Raw genomic sequence first — 20,404 nt, 5'->3', positions numbered from 1 at the left:
CAGCTCCGTTCTGGCCTGCTGTACCGCCAGTATAAGGATAGTAAAGGTATCCAACACGACCAACTTACTGCCCGCGTCGCGATCGAGAGCCCGCTCGGGCTGCGTCTGACCGAGGCAGCCGTCTCCCAAGACCTGCCTATGCAGCATCCCTCGATTTTCCCAAATCGCTTGGATAGGCTGCCCAAAGAAAAGGGCCTTAGTCTTGGAGATAACGCTGCGCAGGTCCTCACCAGTTCGAAGGCTCCAGAATTCGCAGCGCCAGCAGAGCACGTGGGTGAAGAGGGCAAACGTGTCCCTGTAACCCTTATAAACTCTCACGGTAGTGAGCCAGAGCAGGCTGGATCGCAAATTGGAAATGAGGCGAACGCCGACGACTTAACCTGTGACGGTTCCGCGATGGCTAGTGACGCGCCCCGCAAACCAACAGCGAGGGTTTCCACGGAGCGGCAGCGTAAAGAGGTGGCCAAACGGGAAGAGTTAATTAAGGGGAAAGTGCGGCTCTTGTTGACTGCTCGACTGAAATCCGAACCGCGTAGCCGCCCCAATTTGGCACCTCGGTGCTCAAGAGTTCGCACCCGCCCCGTGGGAACACAAGCCAAGAGAACGCCACGCGCGAACCCATTCCGAGAGAGACGGATACGCTGGCACGGCATTCGCACTCGTTCGTTCCCTTCTCGCATTCTGCTTTCTGAGCGTCAGCCAAACTTCAGAACCGCGAGACTTGGACGAGGAACAGTTAAGGGTCCCAAGCTGAAATTCCTAGCCTTGTGTCCTGTTGCACCTGCTAGAGCAGCAATCCGACCGCGGCCGCGAAGGGGGCGGCTGAAAAATAGGAACCAGTAAATTCCTTGAGTCACAACGCTGTTTGTAGACGGATTCGAGGAATAATCCCGTCTTGAGTTGAATGCTTGTTTCTTTTGTTCATTTAACTCTCCTGTACAGAAATGCAAGCTGGAATTCCTAGCATTATGCAATGTCTCATCTGCTAAAGCAGCTGTCGGACCGCGGCCACGCAAGGGGCGGATATGACGCATAATCTCATATTGAGTTTAATGCTTGTTTTTTGTCTTTTGTTCATTACACTCTCCTATGCGAAATGAGAGCGAAATTTCGGAGCTTGGCATTGCGGGACTCAGTTCACATGCGTTGCCGAAAGGTGCGAGTAATGGCAACGCTGATGGCCTCAGCCGAAGCTTTCCCGTGTAATGCCCTTTCCTGACTCCCCGGACGTTAATCCGCTATGCAAATTTGTATTTTGTTTTTTGCTTTAGCGGGAATCATTTTTGTCTGTTTGTATGTGTGTTCAGCAGCTCCACCTTCCCTTTGTGCTCTCACGGGAGGTGGCTTTCTGTGACATAAACCGTGCTACGGCACCCCCCCCCAAAAAAAAAATTTTAGGAAATTTTTCCCTTTTGGCTAAACAAGCTCTGTGTATTCTGGTTTGGTCAAACTTGGAAACTTTCGGAGGAGGACGTAAATTTCACGCGACAGCTCATTTTTTTCTAAACAGACTTTGTCGACCGAAAACAGCTTGGCAGTTCTTAAAGTCGGTTTGGCGCTTTCTGCTTGTTGGGCTGTGTACCTTGCTGGTTGAGACCGTTACAGTTGTCAACGAAGCAAGAAGAACCTTTGGGTCCAGCTGTGACCAAAAGCCGAACGGACACAACTCCAGGTCTCTGCGCGCAGCAGCGTTGGCTGCAACCACTACGAGACCTCTTCGGGCGGCGGACGTGCTGTTGTGATCGTACTTCGGACCACGTGGGCCCGATCAAGCAGCTACCGTGAACAATCAACAAGGCCGACAACCTCGCGACGACCATGGGAAGTGGGATGCTTGGAATGCCCCTCCGAGCCTCAGCGGATTAGTGTAGCAGGAATGTCTAGGGCTATTGTCAGCAGTAACCCGAGCGAAGTTCCTTGAGCGGAGGTGACCACTATAGCGGCGAAGGCCGGGGACGCGCCGGAGGTATTGTCCGAGCGACCACAGCAGAGGCGACGTGCCGGCGCCGGTCACGCTGGCGGATAATTGAAGAATTCTGTGTCCCCGACTCGCGTTCTGGGCAATCGGCGGGGAAGCAAGTTCATTCACCTGCTGGAGGACTTCGGGAGATTCCTTTCCCGCAGGGCTGGATTAGTCAGCATCTCCCCCTCTCATCGACCCAGCTGCGAGAGAGTGGAAAAACCCGCACCTGCCCAGCCGTGGGTGGTAACAAGAACGTCCCCTTCGGTCCATCCGATTGGACAGTGCTCGTCGACCATTATTCCCCAGCCAGGGATCTGGGGAAACCGAACGATATTCAACTCGGCCGTGAGTGTGGCCGAAGAAGCCTGCTAGCTCCAGTCGACTACGGTTGACGAAGACGTTCCCCTTCCACTGAGAGCCATTCTCAGTCCCGCTCTTGTAAATAATGTAATTAATCATGTAACCATGTAAATACAGTTTTTTTTCCTTCACTTCCCCTAAACCCCGTCTCCGGCCCATGTTTCCTTCCTCCTTCGGCACTGCGGCGGTGCTCCTGGACCCGACGCCTGGTGGGACACGCTACTAGTACGGCAAAACATATCAGCACGTCTCAGGTGGTCTGGCCGCACCTAAGCTGAGGAGAGCGACACATGCTTAAGCCTCTATAAGGTTTCTTCAGGGGCTAAGTGAGCATGTTTCTACTTTTAAAAGAGGCGCTTCTTCGGAATGGTGACACGCCTCTTATGCGCGAGGAAATCGATGGAACTGTGTCATGGTTCAGCCGCGCCTTTTCGACAGAAATCTCCAGAGATCACACTAGGACAAGCTCTGCCTGTAGCCGCTTTTACGAAAGTGTTTCGAGCAGAGTAAGCTTGCTTTAGTCGGCTTGAATTCTTTGTCACAGCAGCGAGCGGTTGCGCTGCGAGCTTGTGGTCTTGCGGAAAACAGTGGAAGACGACACAGTCGCGGCCGTAGTTGTTCGTGGACACGAACGCAGAGTAGTACCTGTTGAATCTGATTCTCAAGGTCGGCTGACACGCTTTGTACGTCGCAACGCTCGCAGTACGAGGAACAACGCATGCAGCACGAGAAACAACGCGCGCTGAAAGCGCGCTCGCGTGCGCCGAAGCATCCCCGGCTCCTGAACATGACGCCACGCTGGCCGACATGGACGAGGTTTCCCTCTCCGCTGTTCCCCTCTCCTGCGCTCGCGCGGGGCGCGGGAAATTTAAACATCGCGTTTTTAATTGGTGATTGCGCCACTGTTTTAGCAAAAATCGAAAAAATAATTTCACAGACGTGATCAGCAATGACACTACTTCAAAACCCTAGAAGGTTAGCTGATTCGAAAACCGCCTCAGTATCCCTTTAATGGTCGTGGCTATGCATCTAGCAGCGGCGAAAGTATACTCGTATACCAGGTGTCCCAGCTAAATGTAAAACCAAGCTTTTAAAAAACACGGGGTGTCCTAGCCGTCTGAAACCAGATGAGGGTTGTTGAGAGTCGCGTGACCTAGTCTGCAGTATTTTAAGGCGGAAGCCTTTAATGTCTCATCGTTGTAAGCAGCAGTTGTCGACAGAAAATGTCACGCTTTTCAATTATCATCATCATCATCATTTAATGGCCCTTAAAGACCCCTGGCGGGGTATTACATAAGGGGGGGGCGAACATCGAAGCAAGTAATGACATTATTAGGTCAAAAAAAAATACATATACAAAAAAGTACAGTAAAACAGTGAAAAAAAAACTGAAAAAAGTATACAGTGAAGAAAAAGTATACAGTGAAACAATCGTTGCTTGGAAGAGAAAAAAAAAGAAAAACACGTTTATAAATCAGGCAGACAGGTGCAGTAGTATATCAAACAATCATAACATAAAAATAAAACGCAAAGGCAACAGTTACCCACATTGGGATTTCAAGTGCAATGACAGCATTTGGCGGAATTTCAGAGCATCGCGTTCAGTGACAATTAATTCGGGTAGTGAATTCCATTCATTAATGGCAAGAGGCAGAAATGACTTGTTAAATGCGTTTGAGGAGCCATGAAGTCTTAGGATGCTCATGGAGTTGAAAAGACGGCGTGATGTTCGGAGGGGAGGGAGCAGAAGGGAGTGTCGAAGTGAGGGAAAACAATAGTACAATTTATGGAATAATGATAAACGGGCAATTATACGCCTATGCGCGAGAGGCTCGATGTCGGCAGATAATTTTATTTTGGTAATGCTAGAGCGGGTGTCATAGTTGGAGGAAATAAAGCGGGCTGCACGGTTTTGGACGGCTTCTAGGCTGGCTATTAAGTAGGCTTGATGTGGGTTCCATATTGGGGATGCAAATTCAAGTTTGCTACGGACGAAAGTTTTGTAGGCTAGGCTGCGAATGGAAGAAGGGGAGAAACTGAGGTTGCGTCTGATAAAGCCGAGTGTTTTAGATGCATCAGCAGCAATCTTCGTGATGTGCTCGGACCAAGTGAGGTTGCTCGTGATATGGATGCCAAGATACCGGTATGATTCGGCTTTAGTAAGGATGGTTGAACTGAGTGAATAAGCATAGTCGATATTAGTGCGCTTGCGTGATACCTGCATGTATTTGCATTTCGTTACGTTGAGCGTCATTAGCCATGTGGAACACCAGCTTTCAATCCTGTTTAGGTCGCTTTGGAGCAATTCCTGATCATTGTTAGTAGTTATGCGGCGGTACAGGACGCAGTCATCTGCGAAAAGACGAATTGTCGATGAAATGTCGGAAGGAAGATCATTGATGAAGATTAAAAATAAAAGTGGGCCGAGCACCGAGCCCTGAGGCACACCAGAGAAAACTTTTGTTGTGGAAGAATTGTCATTATCGATAGCAGTGAATTGAGAGCGATCAGTTAGGAAGCAGCGAATCCATTTTAATATCAGGGGATCGAGGCATAAGCATGAAAGTTTAGCTAAAAGGCGTTGGTGGGGTACACGATCAAATGCTTTTGAAAAATCAAGGTAAATGACGTCTGTCTGGAATGAAGAATCTAAGTTTAGGTTAAGGTCGGTAGTGAATTCGAATAGTTGGGTTTCGCATGAGTAACCGGATCGGAAGCCGTGCTGATTGGAAAAAAAGAAAGAGTTAGAATCAAGGTGAGATGCGGTTTGTGAATATATAATATGCTCTAATAGTTTGCATGCAATGCAGGTTAAAGAAATTGGACGGTAGTTGGACGGATCATGACGGTTGCCTGCTTTAAAAACTGGTACTACTCAACAATTGGTGGAAACGGTCGTGACGTCACAGTGCGCGAATTTCAAACGGGGCCAATTGTACTTTGGCTAGTAACCATGCAACCAATTGAAGGGATCGTATAGTCATGCTCCAAGTAAGTGGGACTGAGCTTAGTTAATTGCTTAATTACCCAATTAGCCTAATTAGCTTTACTAGTCAGGCCATATAAATAAATAAAACCGATTAAGAAATTCGTCGAGCTCAGGAATCGAACCCCGGTCTTCGGCGTGAGAGACGAGCATGCTATCCACTCCGCCATGCCAGCTCGATGGTTTGGAATGAACAAAGGCACGTCTAGTGAATACGGTGTCTTCACTCACTCTCATCCTCCTCCATTCCCTTCCGGCGAGGTTTACGTGTCCACCGACAAATGAGAGACAGATACATTTCCTTTCCTCAAAAACCAATTTACCGACGAGCGAGGCGTAGAACCGAATGGGCGATGGCGTTCTATGGACTCCTTGGCAGCGTTGCAAGACGCTGTCGCGTTCCACTCTTAGGGGCGAAGCTTAACATCTTAACCACACATCAGTGACCAATTCTGGAGGCCCGTGTACTGTGCGATGTCAGTGCACGTTAAAGAACCCCAGGTGGTCGAAATTTCCGGAGCCCTCCACTACGGCGTCTCTCATAGCCTGAGTCGCTTTGGGACGTTAAACCCCATAAACCAAACCAAACACTTCCGGTCAGAAAAGTGCCCCCCTGAATTTTGTGAGACAGTTACTGCGTAATTTCCTTTCCTCAAATACAATTTTCATTTTCTTCATTACGGCTGCTCTTATCTATCTTCTTTCACTCCCACTTCCTCCCTTCCTCTACGGTGCGGTTCAGGTGTCCACCGAGATGACAGAGAATTACTGCGCCATTTCCTTTCCTCAAAAAGCGTTGCTTTCAAAGGGCAAGGCATCGCGCCGAACGGGTGGTGGCGTTCCGTGGACTCCCTGGCAGCGCTACAACGCGCTGTCGCATTCCACTGCTAAAGGCGAAGCTTAAGCGTCATTAATTAGTAGTTAATTAGTATTCAGGCATTAATAAGTAATTAACCATTAATCAGTGATTTGTCATCACTTAGTAATTAGTACTCAATTATATGTGACGCCACCAGTGCCACAGAAACAGCGAAGGTGGTGCGGAAAACGCTTCCGCCTCTACCCACTTTAGACAGTCAAAGTGCCCCCTGAATTTTTTCGGTCCTCAAGGTTGACTAATTAGTTGAGCTTAATTAACTAACTTTTTAATTATTTACTTGAGGAACAAAGTGTCGATGGAAAAGTTGTAGATCGCTTTGAGAAACATCTTACTGAGACATTTCCGGCTAAGTAATATTTACGTAAAGTAGTTTTTTTACCGGCCTTTAACCATAAATATAAATCTCCTGTATAAATCAGGAGACCCAGCAAATGCTTCCAACTATCGCCCTATTTCCCTTACATGTACGGCTTGTAAAATCTTAGAACATTTAATTTTGAAGCACATTACAACGTTTGTAGAAAACCACAATTTACTTATTCCCAATCAACATGGCTTCCGAAAAGGTTTGTCCACGACAACGCAATTAGTAGAAACTGTCCACGACCTAGCTATGACAATAGACAAAGGGGGGCAAATAGATATGGTATTCCTTGATTTCTCAAAAGCATTCGACCGGGTATCTCATTCTAAACTTCACTACAAGCTAGTTCACTTTCTTGGAAACGGCTCAATAACTAATTGGATAAAAGCCTACTTAACTGATCGACATCAGTTTGTCTGTTTTGAAAACAGCCAGTCAGATTTAGCAGCAGTATTATCTGGCGTACCACAAGGGTCAGTGCTCGCCCCAATTCTTTTCCTTCTCTTTATTAATGATCTGTGCAAGAATATTGATGCAACAGTACGTATGTTTGCGGATGATTGTGTGATGTACAAAGAAATCAATAGCTCTGCCGACCAAATACTGCTTAACAAATCCCTGCTGTACATATCGGAATGGTGCGACAACTGGCAGATGGCCCTCAACCTGGAGAAAACCGTCTGCATGACCGTCACAAGAAAGAAACAACAATTAAACTTCACTTATGGAATTGAACAGAAGTCCCTTACAAAAGTAGAGCAATTCAAGTATCTTGGTGTGATTATTAGCTCCGATCTACGTTGGAACAAGCACGTGACACACATTGCCACAAAGGCACATTCAGCGCTTTATACCGTAAGACGTTCCCTTCGACTTGCTTCACCTGAAACAAAACTGTTAGCCTACATTTCACTTGTCCGCTCAGTTATAGAATACAGTATTATTGCCTGGTTGCCCTACACTAAACAATATATTGATAGATTAGAAAGTGTTCAGCGAAAAGCTGTCCACTTCATTTATAACAAATACAGTCGCCATGACTCTCCCTCACTGCTTTTACAAAAAGCCGGCCTATCTACAATTCACGCACGAGCTAGACTGTTGCGGCTTAAGTTCTTGTTCCTCCTTTTGAATAACGACACAAAACTTGATAAAACTAGATACCTGCTTACGCCTAATACACGTGTCACAAGAACAAAACATGAAAAACATCTATCTGAATATAGATACCACAGTGATGCATTCAAATTTTCATACTTCCCGCATGTAATCCGTGAATGGAATATGTTGCCTTCTGAAGTTGTAAGCCAGCTCACTCCTGAAGCATTCGTGTCGAAGGTAGCAAACCACTTTCAAAACGGTTAACATTGTCACCATGTGTCATTTACCATGTTTCTTTCTATGAGAGTGAAAAGTTCCTTCTCTGCAGTCTTTTATTGTGTACTTTTTCATGCATATGTGCACCCAATCCTGTTACGGCCTCAAAGAGAGGCCAACAGTATGTAATAAATAAATAAATAAATAACCCGCACAATAAGAAAAAGCTTCCACGTGACAACTGTGCCACTTCAACGTCCCAAGACGCACCTTAAAGAATAAAATCCGTTTTTTCTGAAGTCCTCTCCTCGATGAGACTGTGGGTTCACATTGGGGCAGAGAAGTGAGCGAGCAGCTGGTCACGTGACAACTTTCTTTTAAGGCCAATAAATGACGCTACGTAAATCACTACTTGACGGAAACAGCACCACTAGCGGTTTTTCGAGGCGATCTAAGACTTTTGCATTGACAGTTTCTTCCTGAAGTCAATAATTAAAAAGTTAGATAATTAAACATAACTAATTAATTAACTTTTAAGAGCGAAAAAAAATACTCAAGACTAGGCCACGCGACTATGAACAACCCTCAGTTGGTTTCCCTGTACTAGGACACTTCGGCTTTTTTTTAAAGTTTGGTTACATTTAGCTGGGACACCCGGTATATATTATATGCATACAGCCGCGTTTAAGTACTAGGCACAGAAGGCGTCTGGCCAGTGGCCAGTGACACGGGAGAGAGGCAGAAAATATAAGGCCAGCACAACAGAGCTCTGCATGGCTGTTCTATGCGATGGAGTTTCTTACTATTACCTAGAGGGAAAGCTGGCAACCCGTCTATGGGAGTTTGCATGGAGGTCCCTCGAGACCACTTCAGCCACCATGGGCGCTCAAAGCATCATGGGGCGGTGAGCTACCGACTGCAGAACTACAACTTTTGGCCAAAAATAACGCAAAAATAAAGCTGTTCGATAACTGCGAATGTCCTAACATTCAATATCCTGTCTGTAAATTGCAACAAACGAGCAGAAAAGCATTTAAGTGCAAAGTTTGCCCAAAATTAGAGATGGCTAGCTTTCTTATTGGCCAAGTAATGAACACTGCAAAAACTAATATTTCGTAACTAACAGGCGTACTTTTCAACAATTAAAAAAATATATTGTTGCTTAGATACTTTAAGATGTTTTTTAATGGCATTTCGGAAAAGTGAAACCTTTTATTGGCGTCGTGTGTTATTGCGTTCTCACTACTATGGCTTTTGCACACTGCGTTCGCGCGAAAGTCGTCTGCGCACACACGAACAGCGTTTTCGGAATGAAACACTCAGTAGTGCCACTCCGTGTTCCTGAAAAAATACGACTGTCTTGCAACAAGTAGCTCACCGCCCCATGATGCTTTGAGCGTCCATGGTGGCTGAAGTGCAGCGCCGCCAGCTTTCCCTCTAGGTAATAGTAAGAAACTCTATGATGCCATCAACTTTCATTCGGTTGACAATGGCCTGAACTGCGTGTCTCTTGGGGATTAATGGCGCCAAAATTATCACTCTACATTGTGAATAAACAGAACGCGGAAAGCTAATTCGTTTAAATGACGGACTCATTATGGTTTATGGTATACCATAAACCATATTTTTTTTTCACCTGCAATAAAAACAAATTAAGGTATCAGCTGTTTCCCCTCTGTCCGGAAAGAGTTCGTCATTTAAACGAATTAGCTTTTCGCGTTCTGTATAAGGGTAGCCGTCGTGCTGGCCTTATATTCTCTGCATCTCTCCTGAGTCACTGTCGTCTTTCAGGCCTTTTTAACGCTTTTTCTGCTTCTTCCCACCGAGAAGCACAGATGGCTGCCCCCGGCTGGACGTCTTCTGTCTCATGTGAAAGACCTCGGCATGATCACGGACCACTGGACGGAACGTTACGAACACCTCGCAGTTCCTGCCCTAGCGGGTGCACCTGCTTGTGTAAAGTGCAAATGGCAAGAGGCGCTCGTATACTGAGCCGGAGTACCCGGGTTCAAATCGGCGGCGGTGGTGGTGGTTGTGAAAACATTTATTAGGAAGAGACAGGAGGTATGCTTGGATCAGCCCGTAAGGGACCGATCCTTATAAGCACTAGGTGGAGGTCCTTAGTTTGGGACCCCAGTGGCGGTGGCCGCCGGCCGGGCGCGCCCGACCAAGGCCCGTTGAGCCTGCAGGTCAGAGCAGCCGAGCAGGATCGCCTCCCAGTCCTCCAGGGTTGGGTTGGGGATGGGAGGAATAGCCGAGTTGGAGGGGCAGGCCCACATCATGTGACAGATGTCCGAAGACACCGCACTGCAGTGCGGATAGCTACCGCTAAAGGAGGGTCAAAATGTTTTAGTGCGGTGGCGGCCGCATTTCGCTGAAACGCAAAAGCTGGCCGTATGCTGTGTGATGTCAGTGCACGTCAAAGATCCCCAGCTTGTTGTTGTTGTTGACCTCCGTAAACATTCCCAGGTGTTCTAAGCTCTTCCTCGCTTTCTTCTTTCACTCTCACCATCCTCCCTTCGCGCATAATGAGATTGGAGTGTATAGCGTAGTACCGCAGTTACAGCGCCTTTCATTCCCTCAAAATCAGTTTTCATTGACAAGAGAAGAGGAAAAGCCACGGTCGCCAAAATAGCAAATTTTTCGAGGTTCATAACTCAGGTGTTATGAAAAACAAGGCCTCAAACTCTACAAGCAGTTCCCTTTGCATCATGCCCGGCAAATTTTGCAGCTTTGTGAAAAGGTGTGTTAAAGAATATTGCAGCTAAGTTATAAAGGCATTGGTAGCCAGCGAAGCGCTGTTCCCCCGACGTGCTCTGAGGCACGCACCAACCTAGGGCGAAATAAAGCAGCACAGCCGCTTCCTCTTGCAATAGATGAATGTAGACTTTCTGGAGCGGCGCCATCCGGAGCACTAAAGGATGCAGCTTTGTGAGATTTCATTTGAAACTCTGCGAGGTTTCTTTAAGTTCTTACAAAAGGTTATTCATGTCCTCCAAGCATACAGCAGATTGCCTAAGCAATGGTACCTTTCATAGCCACCGCAACCAATGAGTAGGATGTTTTTCAGAATCCAGGCACTCAAACAACAATGTCTCTTCTACATGCATTTTAAGGCTTGCGTTCCCGGTATAGTAAACAGTTTAACTGAGCGGGAAGTCGTTCAACCGAACAAAACCCATCTGCCCTCTGGAAAATACCAGAGTACTTTTTTTTTACAGGTTTTCATTATCAAACGAACACCGCACAGGCGCTGCCGCCGCCCACGATAGAGATCGCTTTCTACGGACAGAACGACTATTTTCCAGACGCATGACCTGACGTCGGGCCAAGCATCTCCTCGCCCCGGGCTGCCGCGTGCTGTCGACAGACAGTGAGTGATTTCTGCTGCGCAGCACGGCGCAACAAAATTACTTTCATTTTCCTGTTCGCGCATCCTGTAACAACCGGCGGTTTGACCCCGGACGACACGAAAACAAGAGCGAGCCTCCTTGTCAGTTTTTTTTTTTTTTTCAACCGACGCACTAGGCAGTTGTGCGAGCGAACGGGGTTAATCACACCGAGACGACTTGAAAGTCTTTATTCAAACGGTGAACGCAATTGTCCAACACGTTGGTGGCAACCGAAGGAAAAGTTGACGACAAGACCTCACGTGGAACCTACACACGAGGTCCGTCCAACGCGATGTAATGAGCTTTTGACAGCACGCTCGCGGTACAAAGAAAGTAAAAGAACAAAAGCGTATGGGGGCCGGGCTGAACGCGCGTGCTCGCTGTCGGGTTTGAATCTTTGTCAGGGGTGTAAAGAAGGAAGAAAGGAAGCCCGCGGCCATTCGAGTGAATGATGTAAGTGTCTCGTGGCACACGTCGTTCAAACACGCCGCAGGAAACGCGAAGCGCCACAGCACCCGGCTGACATAGCGGGTGAAGCTCGCAGCTGGGCTCGGAAAATTTAAAATGGATGATGGCTGTGCAGAGGCGGCAAACGCGCAGAATTCGTTCGGGACAAGTTTGCGCGGGCGAACGGGTGTGCGCGGCAATCAAGGGATGAGCGAAGGTCCCCGCCGCGGTCATGTCGGAAGCGGTCGGACGTGACCTCCTTTTGGTTCTTCCGGAGTGAGGTTTCGTACTCATTGCTCGATTCGCCACTTACACGCGCTACGTCAGCGGCACAAACACTAGCAGTGAGTGGGAATAAGACATGTGATGACTAGACTCGTAGGACTTGGTTGAAACGAATTGCTAGGCTAGTTGGTACTTTATGCTTAGATTCACACAGCTCGACAATACGGACAGCAGGGAGATACCACAAAGTGCTATCGGCGATTGTACTCCACTTTTTCACACCGGTTGTTTACGCCGATGAAGTCACTTTATGCTCCGATATGTGTAGCTTTTATGGTTTTACGGCGATTTATGTAGGTAGCTATTAAAGAACCGTGTTCATTATGCTTACCAGACGTTGCGCTTTTTCACCACATAAAAGGTTTCTGTGTATTCTGCGGCTTGCCGTTGCAACACGAAGGCTGAGTTGAATAACGCAGGGTACTCGTCTTGTTGTTTGGCTACTTTCACCTAACTTATTGAATACTGGATAAGATGATTACGTGTAGACACCAGTGCACTATTACCATTCCTGGCTGCTGCGTGATATACTAGACTCAGTTTCCTTCAAAATAAGAGACTATATGGCGTCTAAAGTCGATGGCCAGTGTTTCGACAAGCACCCTTTTTAAAGGAAACTGTCATCGTTACACTGTTTGTGATTATGAAGAGCATATAAATATAACTTAAATGCATGTTCTGTGAAGTTTATTCTAACTGTAGGTGTGTGAATGAAATAACTTTTATTTGTTCAACAATCAATTGGGTATTAGGACCGCTCACCTAACCACGACGGCCAAGAGCTCTTGAGCTTTGGTGGCGTCTTCGGCCAGTTGCACGGCCCAGAGTTGGTTCTCAGGGTCTCAGCTGAGCATAGGGGTCTCCCGTTGCTCCTCATTTCTAAACTGTGAAAAATTTGACCGCTGCTTCTTATAAAGGCAGGAGCCCTTAGTGAAAGTTTGTTTGACCAGTCATTACTTCTTTGAAAAGAAAAGGTGCTCTTCGACTGGCGAGCTTTGTTTCCTTGCAGATGTGTGCCAAAGTAATCTACGGGATCATCCTGGTGATATTCATCGCTGCGACGATATCCAGGGGCTGCTTGCAGGACAAGAGGTTTTACAACTTTTGTTACAAGAGAGAGATGCTGGTACGGTTGCAATACTTGTGTCTTGTTTCGTGTGTTCAAGGCGACGGGCAAGGTCTTGAAATGGATTTTGCTGTGTGTATAGTCCGCGTCACTCCTGTGTATAGCTCTCGAGCGGCGCACATTCCCGCATAATAACCGACGCCTTGTCTCAGCTTCTACCATTAAAAGGCAACGCTATCGCGCAAGTAGAACCCCATAGACTTGCAAGCAAGGGGATTACGAGCACCTTGCTCGGAAACTATGGGATGCGTTCTAACTTCAGTATTTATTACATCAAGAATACTGCTATAGCGCTCTACACAAGGGAGATGCTGGCTGTACCTCTTTTTTGTGTTATGCACTGCTACACTAATACAAAAAAAGTTAGATGAACATCGTAGATGCGGAACGAGTCATTGCAACAAATTACATTGCTCTGCTGTTGGCCCGTGTCGTCTGTAGCAGACGACGGTCGCTCAATGCTGTCCTTCAAACCTGTCGTGCCCATCTTCGTGTTGAGCCCTTTCAATACTGAAAAAATCTCTCCTTTTTTATGCTTGCTGTGGTACAACCGTTAAATGAGCTCGCAGACGTTTTTCTGGCGATTGCCACCAAATTATGCCAAACCGAATAAATAAGCCTGGTTTTGCTTGGTGCTTAGCGGCACATTTCATATCATGCGTTAAACTACCCATACTATGCATGAAGCAGTGACAGCTTCGGTGTCTCAGCATCGAAATTTATGTGGAGGCCCCTGAAAATATTTCACCAATGATTATCAAATGTACAGCTGTGAGCGCCGCAGTGGTGTCCTTGCATGCTCTCTAAGGCGGCACTTTATTTGGAAATTTAGTCATTTTTGTTGTTATCCATAGTTCCCACTTCCCCACCTCAAGAGAGAGCAAAAAATCTTGCAGTTCTTTTCCATCTACAGCACAGCTGCAAAGCGCTCGTTCTTTAGGTTGAGCGTCGGTGTTGCCGCAGCAGTAAATGGAGTGCGGTTACCGTGGATGGTTAGTAACCTCCTGGATGAAGATACCCGTGGAGGATTGTAACATCCTTGCAAATAGGCTACTGAGGAAGGAGGAGGAGGAGAGTTATTGTGAAAGGAGGAGGGCATGACGAGGGCAGAGGGATGCGGCACGCTCGTCTAAGGTAACTGCTTACGGTGTGGCGCACGTACTTTTTAGTGCCATCTCTTGTATAAGGAGCGCCTTTCGTTTCTGGGCTTTATTTTCATAGGAAATCAAGGGGGGGGGGGGGGGGGGGGCATATTTTTAGCTCAGATTCGGATTCGGGCTATTCAACAAAATGTTTAAGATCTCGGGGTTCTTGGTGTTACTTATTTATTTACAAAAACAAAACTAGAAATGGCATCGTACACCGCGAAACTGCTCACCAGTTCAGACGTGCTTTCTTTTTTCTTTTATAACAATTACCGCATCGTGTACACCACCGTCCCCATGGACAACACGTCTCCGTCTGTGCTACGCCTATCCCGTTTTGTGCGCTGCGAAAACCTTCTACATTACAGCGGTCATTTTAAACCCCCCACCGCGCTGGAGCAGAATGTCGTTATAGAGTACCGATGCCGATGAAACACCACGCCAGTACCTGCGTTCTCGCCTCTCGCTTCCAAAGTATATCAGTCGAACTTTCCCACAGATTAAAACAAACGTTGAACAATGTTTAAAACCATCAACTGGTAGTGGAAAGTAACTCTCTAGAATAATTACAAGACGCATGGTATTGTTTCTCTGCAATGCTGGAGCCTTGTGCATCGATATACTATTCATTTCTGACCGTGCGTTTTCGAGTAGAAATCGATTTTAACTCGATTTTAACACATCTTCTGATGATTCAAAATAGGGTGAAATTCAAAAGGCCTTGTTTATAAGCAGGGCGAGGATTGTGGTAACAGGTAAAACAATGCATATTAAATATTAAAATCAAATAAATTAACACATATATTGATGCATAAATAGGGTTTAGATGGTTTCCTTTCTCAAAGAAGAAGCAGAAACGCTGACGCTCGATTTGCTTTCCCGACATTTCCTAAGTCAATAAAGGCAAGCATCCCCAATTTGCATTGAGAGGCCATTAGCGATAATAGCGCTCCTTCCTTTCGCGCTTCCAGCCGTAGCAGTGAGTCATTTTGCGCTAAATACTTTCATCTAATGGCATCCTTTGCAGCAGCGATGGCGCCCCGAAACTCATCGGGAAATGTGTGTTGCACACTTAGATGCCAGCCCACAGAACTATATTTGGTCCATAAATTTTTCAACAACACAGAACAGCACTCTTATACGTGTCGAGGCATGCTGTGCTGTATACCGCTTACACATGCATGCCAGGCTGCGCTACTTGAGTGTTTGTGAAATAATTTTCTGCCTGTATCCCAGTGCCATCTGCGGCATCTTTCAAATCGATGCGTACTGTCGGAAAGCGCACCCTTACGGCAGAACGCCTCCTCACAGCCAGCGCGCTTGTTTTCAGTGCATGAACCACACGGACTGCTGCGATGGTCGGTGCAGACCGTCGCCCATTCCTCCGTACAAGTTGAAGTGTTTCTGATAGACCAGCAGGGACCTCCGGCCGCACCCCGTCGAGAGCCAGCGCCGGTTTTCCTTGGAACATCGAGAATAAAGATTTTAATCAAGGAAACTGAAGAGCGAATAAAGAAAGCAAAACTAATTTTGAGAACACATATCTGAGCTAAAAAAAAAGAAACTGAAGGAATGATCAGACGTATAGTGCGAAAGCAGTGCGCTTATGCGATTATGATTTTGGTGACTTATCCTTTGCGCATTTTGCTTTTGGGAGTTGCCTGCGTCTCGTTTCCTGAATTCAAATCAAACCATTTCGTCTTATCCTGGTTTGTGCTTTGGCGTTATAGACGGAGGTCTGGGCACTCAGTACCAGAACACCACGGGTCACGTTTTGGCGATGTCTCTTAACTTTGAACAAGAAAAAGTAAAGAGCTGATAGGGGAGCTCAACTGAAAGAAATTGCCTATACTTAACGGAATATGCACGATCCTAAAACATGCCAAATATGCTTGCGTTTTGTCACTTATACCCAATGCTATTGGGGCTCTAACACGCGTTTTTTTTGTGTGTGTGTGTGCGTAATTTTTGGTGTTTTCAAGAACACCACTTCTAAATAACTGTCCACTGGAGCCGAAAGCCTCTTTGTATGCATCGAGATTAAAATTTCTTTTAAACGCTGCAAGAGCACCCGCCTTTTGGTGCAATAGTTTTTCGAAAATTCCGCCTACGCAAGCAGGCAAATCGGAGAAAAGTATTGTTTTATGCACTCCGTTTCTTTCTCATTCCACTCGTGCCAACAGTTGCTATTAACAACGTGTACCACTGAAAATTAATACATTTCTCTTTCAAAGCAGCTAAAACTTCTTTTGCTATCAGAAGCGGCAGGGCAGTAGCGCTCGCGCAAAAATTATGATAATGTACAGTGGCTGCGTAAGAGTGAGACTCGCAGGTTTACGATGCACCTTTGTATTAAGGCACAAATCGAGCGCTACAGAAAACATCGCGCAGCTGCGAAAGCTACAGAAGTGGTATATTCGGTCGTCGGCTGCTGGTCTTCGGTTTATCACTCTCTCACACACACGCACGCTCACACCTGCGCGCGCGAGGGAGTTCAAATTCAGCTAAAAACACCAAGAAGGAAAGAACATGCATGCCGTGCCGATAGAGGTTATTGTAAGTGGCGCGTGTGAGCCCACGCTCTGCAGAGGGGGGCAATCTTATTAGCGACCGAAGGTACATTCCGCGTAGACCTAAATAGCTATCCGACGTTGCCTGTCTACAAACGGCCGGTGCTTGCCACGTGACGGGACGCCGAAAGCATTTGTGCGATCACTCCAGGCTTTGCGGAAACAATTTCCTTGATGATCTCGACAAACCTTGAGAGCGTCCTGTTTGGAAGCCCAGTAAGAGCCTTCCAACTACTCTCTTCTCTGCCGGTGTCCTCGATTTTTCTATTCGTTCTTTCTTTAAGCAGTAAGGGGGAAGCGGGGCTTGCTAAGTGCATGAAAAGGTCAAGAGCCGATAACACCGCTCGTGAGATTAGAAACTGCACAAGCGTCATAGATTATGTTGTTGCGCTCAGTGTGTACAAGAGGTGGATGTATGTCTTTCCTGCGACCTTCATTCATTTATTCCGGGAAAATTTTAGTTGCTTATCTCAAGAAAAATACACTGACCGTTTCTGTTATTAATATCATTTACAGCGCAAAGTCATATCCAGACTTTTCTTAACCATTCATTCCTTCTTGTTCTTTCGAAATCTTTTTGTTTGCTTTCCTATATTCTGTTCTCATTAATTTCTAAGGCAAGGATTTAGAGAAATCGTGGTACACTGAGCAAAACAAAGAAGCTTGATGACTTCGCTGAATCTGAAGTGGCCTTCGAAACCATTTTTTTTTTTTTTACAAAAATGTGATATGTGCGCGTACAGCACGCAACAGCATAACGAACAAACACAGCGCCCAAAAGACAAAGTACTTGTTCATCACCTGAGAGTACGCTTCATGGTGCTTGCACTGCATAAGGTAAACACGTATATTAGCAGTGGAAAAGCTGCTGGTCAACACGAACAACAAATAAAGCAACATCCTAACGAAAAACAGCGACACCCGACATTCGTATTTCTTTATTTTTACATACCTCGTAGAGGCTACTGCAGGAGTTGGGTTGGATGAAAGAAGACAGTAATTTACAACAGAACACGAACACAAAAATCAGAATGTTAACAGACAGTGGCTTCCAGAAAATTATGCATATGTAATGAATTGAAGATTACAGGCGTCGAACTCTAGATTCGGTGGTCAGGAAACCTGTGTTTATACATGTCAGTGCGACAATAAAAAAGATAATAATTAAGTGTATGAGAACTTTTAGCGATGACAGCTTTGTTAGAACAGCTGTACAGGGATGCAAAGCTTTGAGAATTAACTAGTGTGTGTAATAATTAATCTCAAGCATTCTATGTGACAGCGAGGTGATAGTGTAGTGTCGTATTCGTAGAATATGAAGCGTACTGATTTCTCCTGGACTGATTCCAGCTTTCTAATATCGAAATTCTTATGGGGGTTGCAAATGACATAGCAATTATCAAGAATAAAGCGAACAAGCGTTTTGCGTATACAACAGTAAGCTTAAGCCTCTACAAGTACGGTCTTTAGTAATCGCAACCTGGGTGTCCGACATGGCCAGTTCTTCAAAAAAAAAAAAATAAAATGATTGTAGGGGGAGAATGGGAAGTCGCAAAAGTTGTGTGTGCAAGTTCAGCTTTGATAACTGCCAGCGATTGATATAGGTCAGCACTGCCTACCTTCGCAAACTTTTGAAGGCTGAAATGGATGCTGCTTGCCGCTCCTATTTCACGTTTCGTTGGTTTCTCTGAATTTAGGATTTCTGATGTTGTCAATGGGATTAATATTTCTGGTACCCATGTTTTTCACCACATGCAAAGTTTTCGATGTCATTCTGATGAAGATGTTGTGTGTTTTGTGTTGGGTTTAATGGCGCATAAGCAGCTAAGGCTATCATGCGCCAAGCTCAAGGTATAGGATATTTCTTTTATGCAGATTTTTGCTGTTGTGTGAAAAAATTGTGTACAGGGTCTAAAGTTTCTTGTACCGAGTAATAAAAGAGGGAAGAAATTTTAGATCTATCTACAAGTAAAAACTTTTAAGGAGGCCGAGTAACCTCATCAGCGGTCCTTGGCTGGGTAAGAAAATTGAGGTTCCCAGCCAATCAAATCAAGACCTCAGACTTCTTCTCGACGATGAGAACAAGGCTGAAGTGTATTATATAAAAAGCGAAGCAGTGGATTAAAATTTACAGTTCCTCAAGAACACCTGCTTCTTTTAAAAAGCTAAAAACACAAGAGGGGTTAACAATGGCATTTTCACCTAAGAGCAACGCAGGGTGTAAAGGAATGCATTCTTTATAAAACTTAATGAAGTGTTTCTTCCTTAGTTTTCCGAGGTATGAACATGAGAGTAAAATATAGTTTATTGTGAGCTCGCCTCCACATCTTTCACAGAGTGGTTTGTCTTGTTTCGTTAGTAAGAAATTATGTGTAATGTTTGTGTGTCCGATGCGGAGACGACACAAAATTATTTCCATAAAGCGTTCCTGGTGCCTGCAGGTCTTCCATTCACCCAAGACGGGCTTTACCAAGTGCAGCTTGTTGTTAACCTCGTTGTCCCATGAAGCTTGCCATTTCCCCCTAAGTTTATTTTGAACCAACCTCATGCAGTCCCTATGCGGTATGTTTACTTGTTTTATTTCACGATTGCGGGCAAGTGCGGCACATGCATCAGCTCTCTCGTTTCCGCTGATTCCCACGTGACTAAGAACATTCTGATGAAGAAGACGGCGACATACTGCATTCTTCTTAGCGCACGAACCCTGACATTAACCACTATGAGAAACATAGTGTAAAATTATAAATGTGTGAATATTTAAAACAAAACTTCCGAAAAAAAAAACTCATGTTTCCGCCCGGGATCGAACCGGGGACCTTGCGCGTGTGAGGCGCACGTGATAACCGCTACACCACGGAAACCGGATGGCAGTGCGCACTGTTTTGAACGATGAGTATCCGAAGATACACTCTTCGCCGAATATCCTTTCATATTAATATTTCTTCATGAATTTTGGTGAATTGTGCTGGGTGGCAGCATTCTCTCTCAGAATTCAAGGAGCTGCTGACAAATGCTCGCCTTAATCGACTCGTATGTACGTTTCCTTTCTCTCACTATCCTTTACGACCTATGGTTAGTCAGCATGGAATGATATGCGTCATTGGGAATAAAATTACAGCACTGGATGATTTCCTTCGGACGCAGCAAAGGAAAACGCGTCAACGACAGTTTTTATTCGAAAATAATGTGGACGGCTTACGCATAGTATGCCGAGTGTAGTGCGTCGTCGATCCTTGCGAGTTTGCCTGTAGCTGCTAGGAATCTAGCAGAGACAGGAGCAGAAGAAAATAGCCCTCCAACCTCCCCCCACTCCCTAAACAAAAAAACAAGGGAAACTGCACTGCCCCGATAGGCTTCTGAAGTGTCCTGCGCTTGTGGTTGTCGCATCGGCTTTTTAAATTTACGCGCCACCCGACACTTGTAATAACTGCAGAAAGAGAGCGCCACGTTCCCCCGAGGACTAGGGAGCCTGCCGAGGACAAAACCACGGCGCCAAAACCGAGGACCAGTGGCCGCCAGAAGAGAAAGAAAAAAAAATCGTTCATTCATTCATTCGTCAATATCTATTG

General features: G+C 45.9%; 1 long non-coding RNA gene and 1 other non-coding gene across 3 annotated transcripts in view; one reads left to right on the top strand and one right to left on the bottom strand.

Moving 5' to 3' along the window:
• LOC149340854 (uncharacterized) overlaps nt 1–15,793 on the top strand; it is a 118,732-nt gene extending 102,939 nt beyond the window's left edge. For both annotated transcript variants that reach the window (XR_016283658.1, XR_016283657.1), the window contains exons 3-5: nt 11,092–11,243; nt 13,004–13,120; nt 15,596–15,793. This is a non-coding gene — a long non-coding RNA (uncharacterized LOC149340854). The remainder of the gene's footprint in view (nt 1–11,091; nt 11,244–13,003; nt 13,121–15,595) is intronic.
• Nucleotides 15,794–19,623: 3,830 nt separating this feature from the next.
• Nucleotides 19,624–19,696, bottom strand: TRNAV-CAC (transfer RNA valine (anticodon CAC)). Its single transcript has one exon. It is a non-coding gene; the product is annotated as a tRNA-Val (tRNA).
• Nucleotides 19,697–20,404: the final 708 nt, after the last annotated feature.

The sequence above is a fragment of the Amblyomma mixtum genome, chromosome 6, assembly GCF_055824585.1.
Source record: "Amblyomma mixtum isolate Tamu chromosome 6, ASM5582458v1, whole genome shotgun sequence".
Classification (NCBI taxonomy): Eukaryota; Metazoa; Arthropoda; class Arachnida; order Ixodida; family Ixodidae; genus Amblyomma; species Amblyomma mixtum.
Note: the sequence above shows the minus strand (reverse complement) of the source record. Positions and strands in the feature narration are given on the sequence as shown.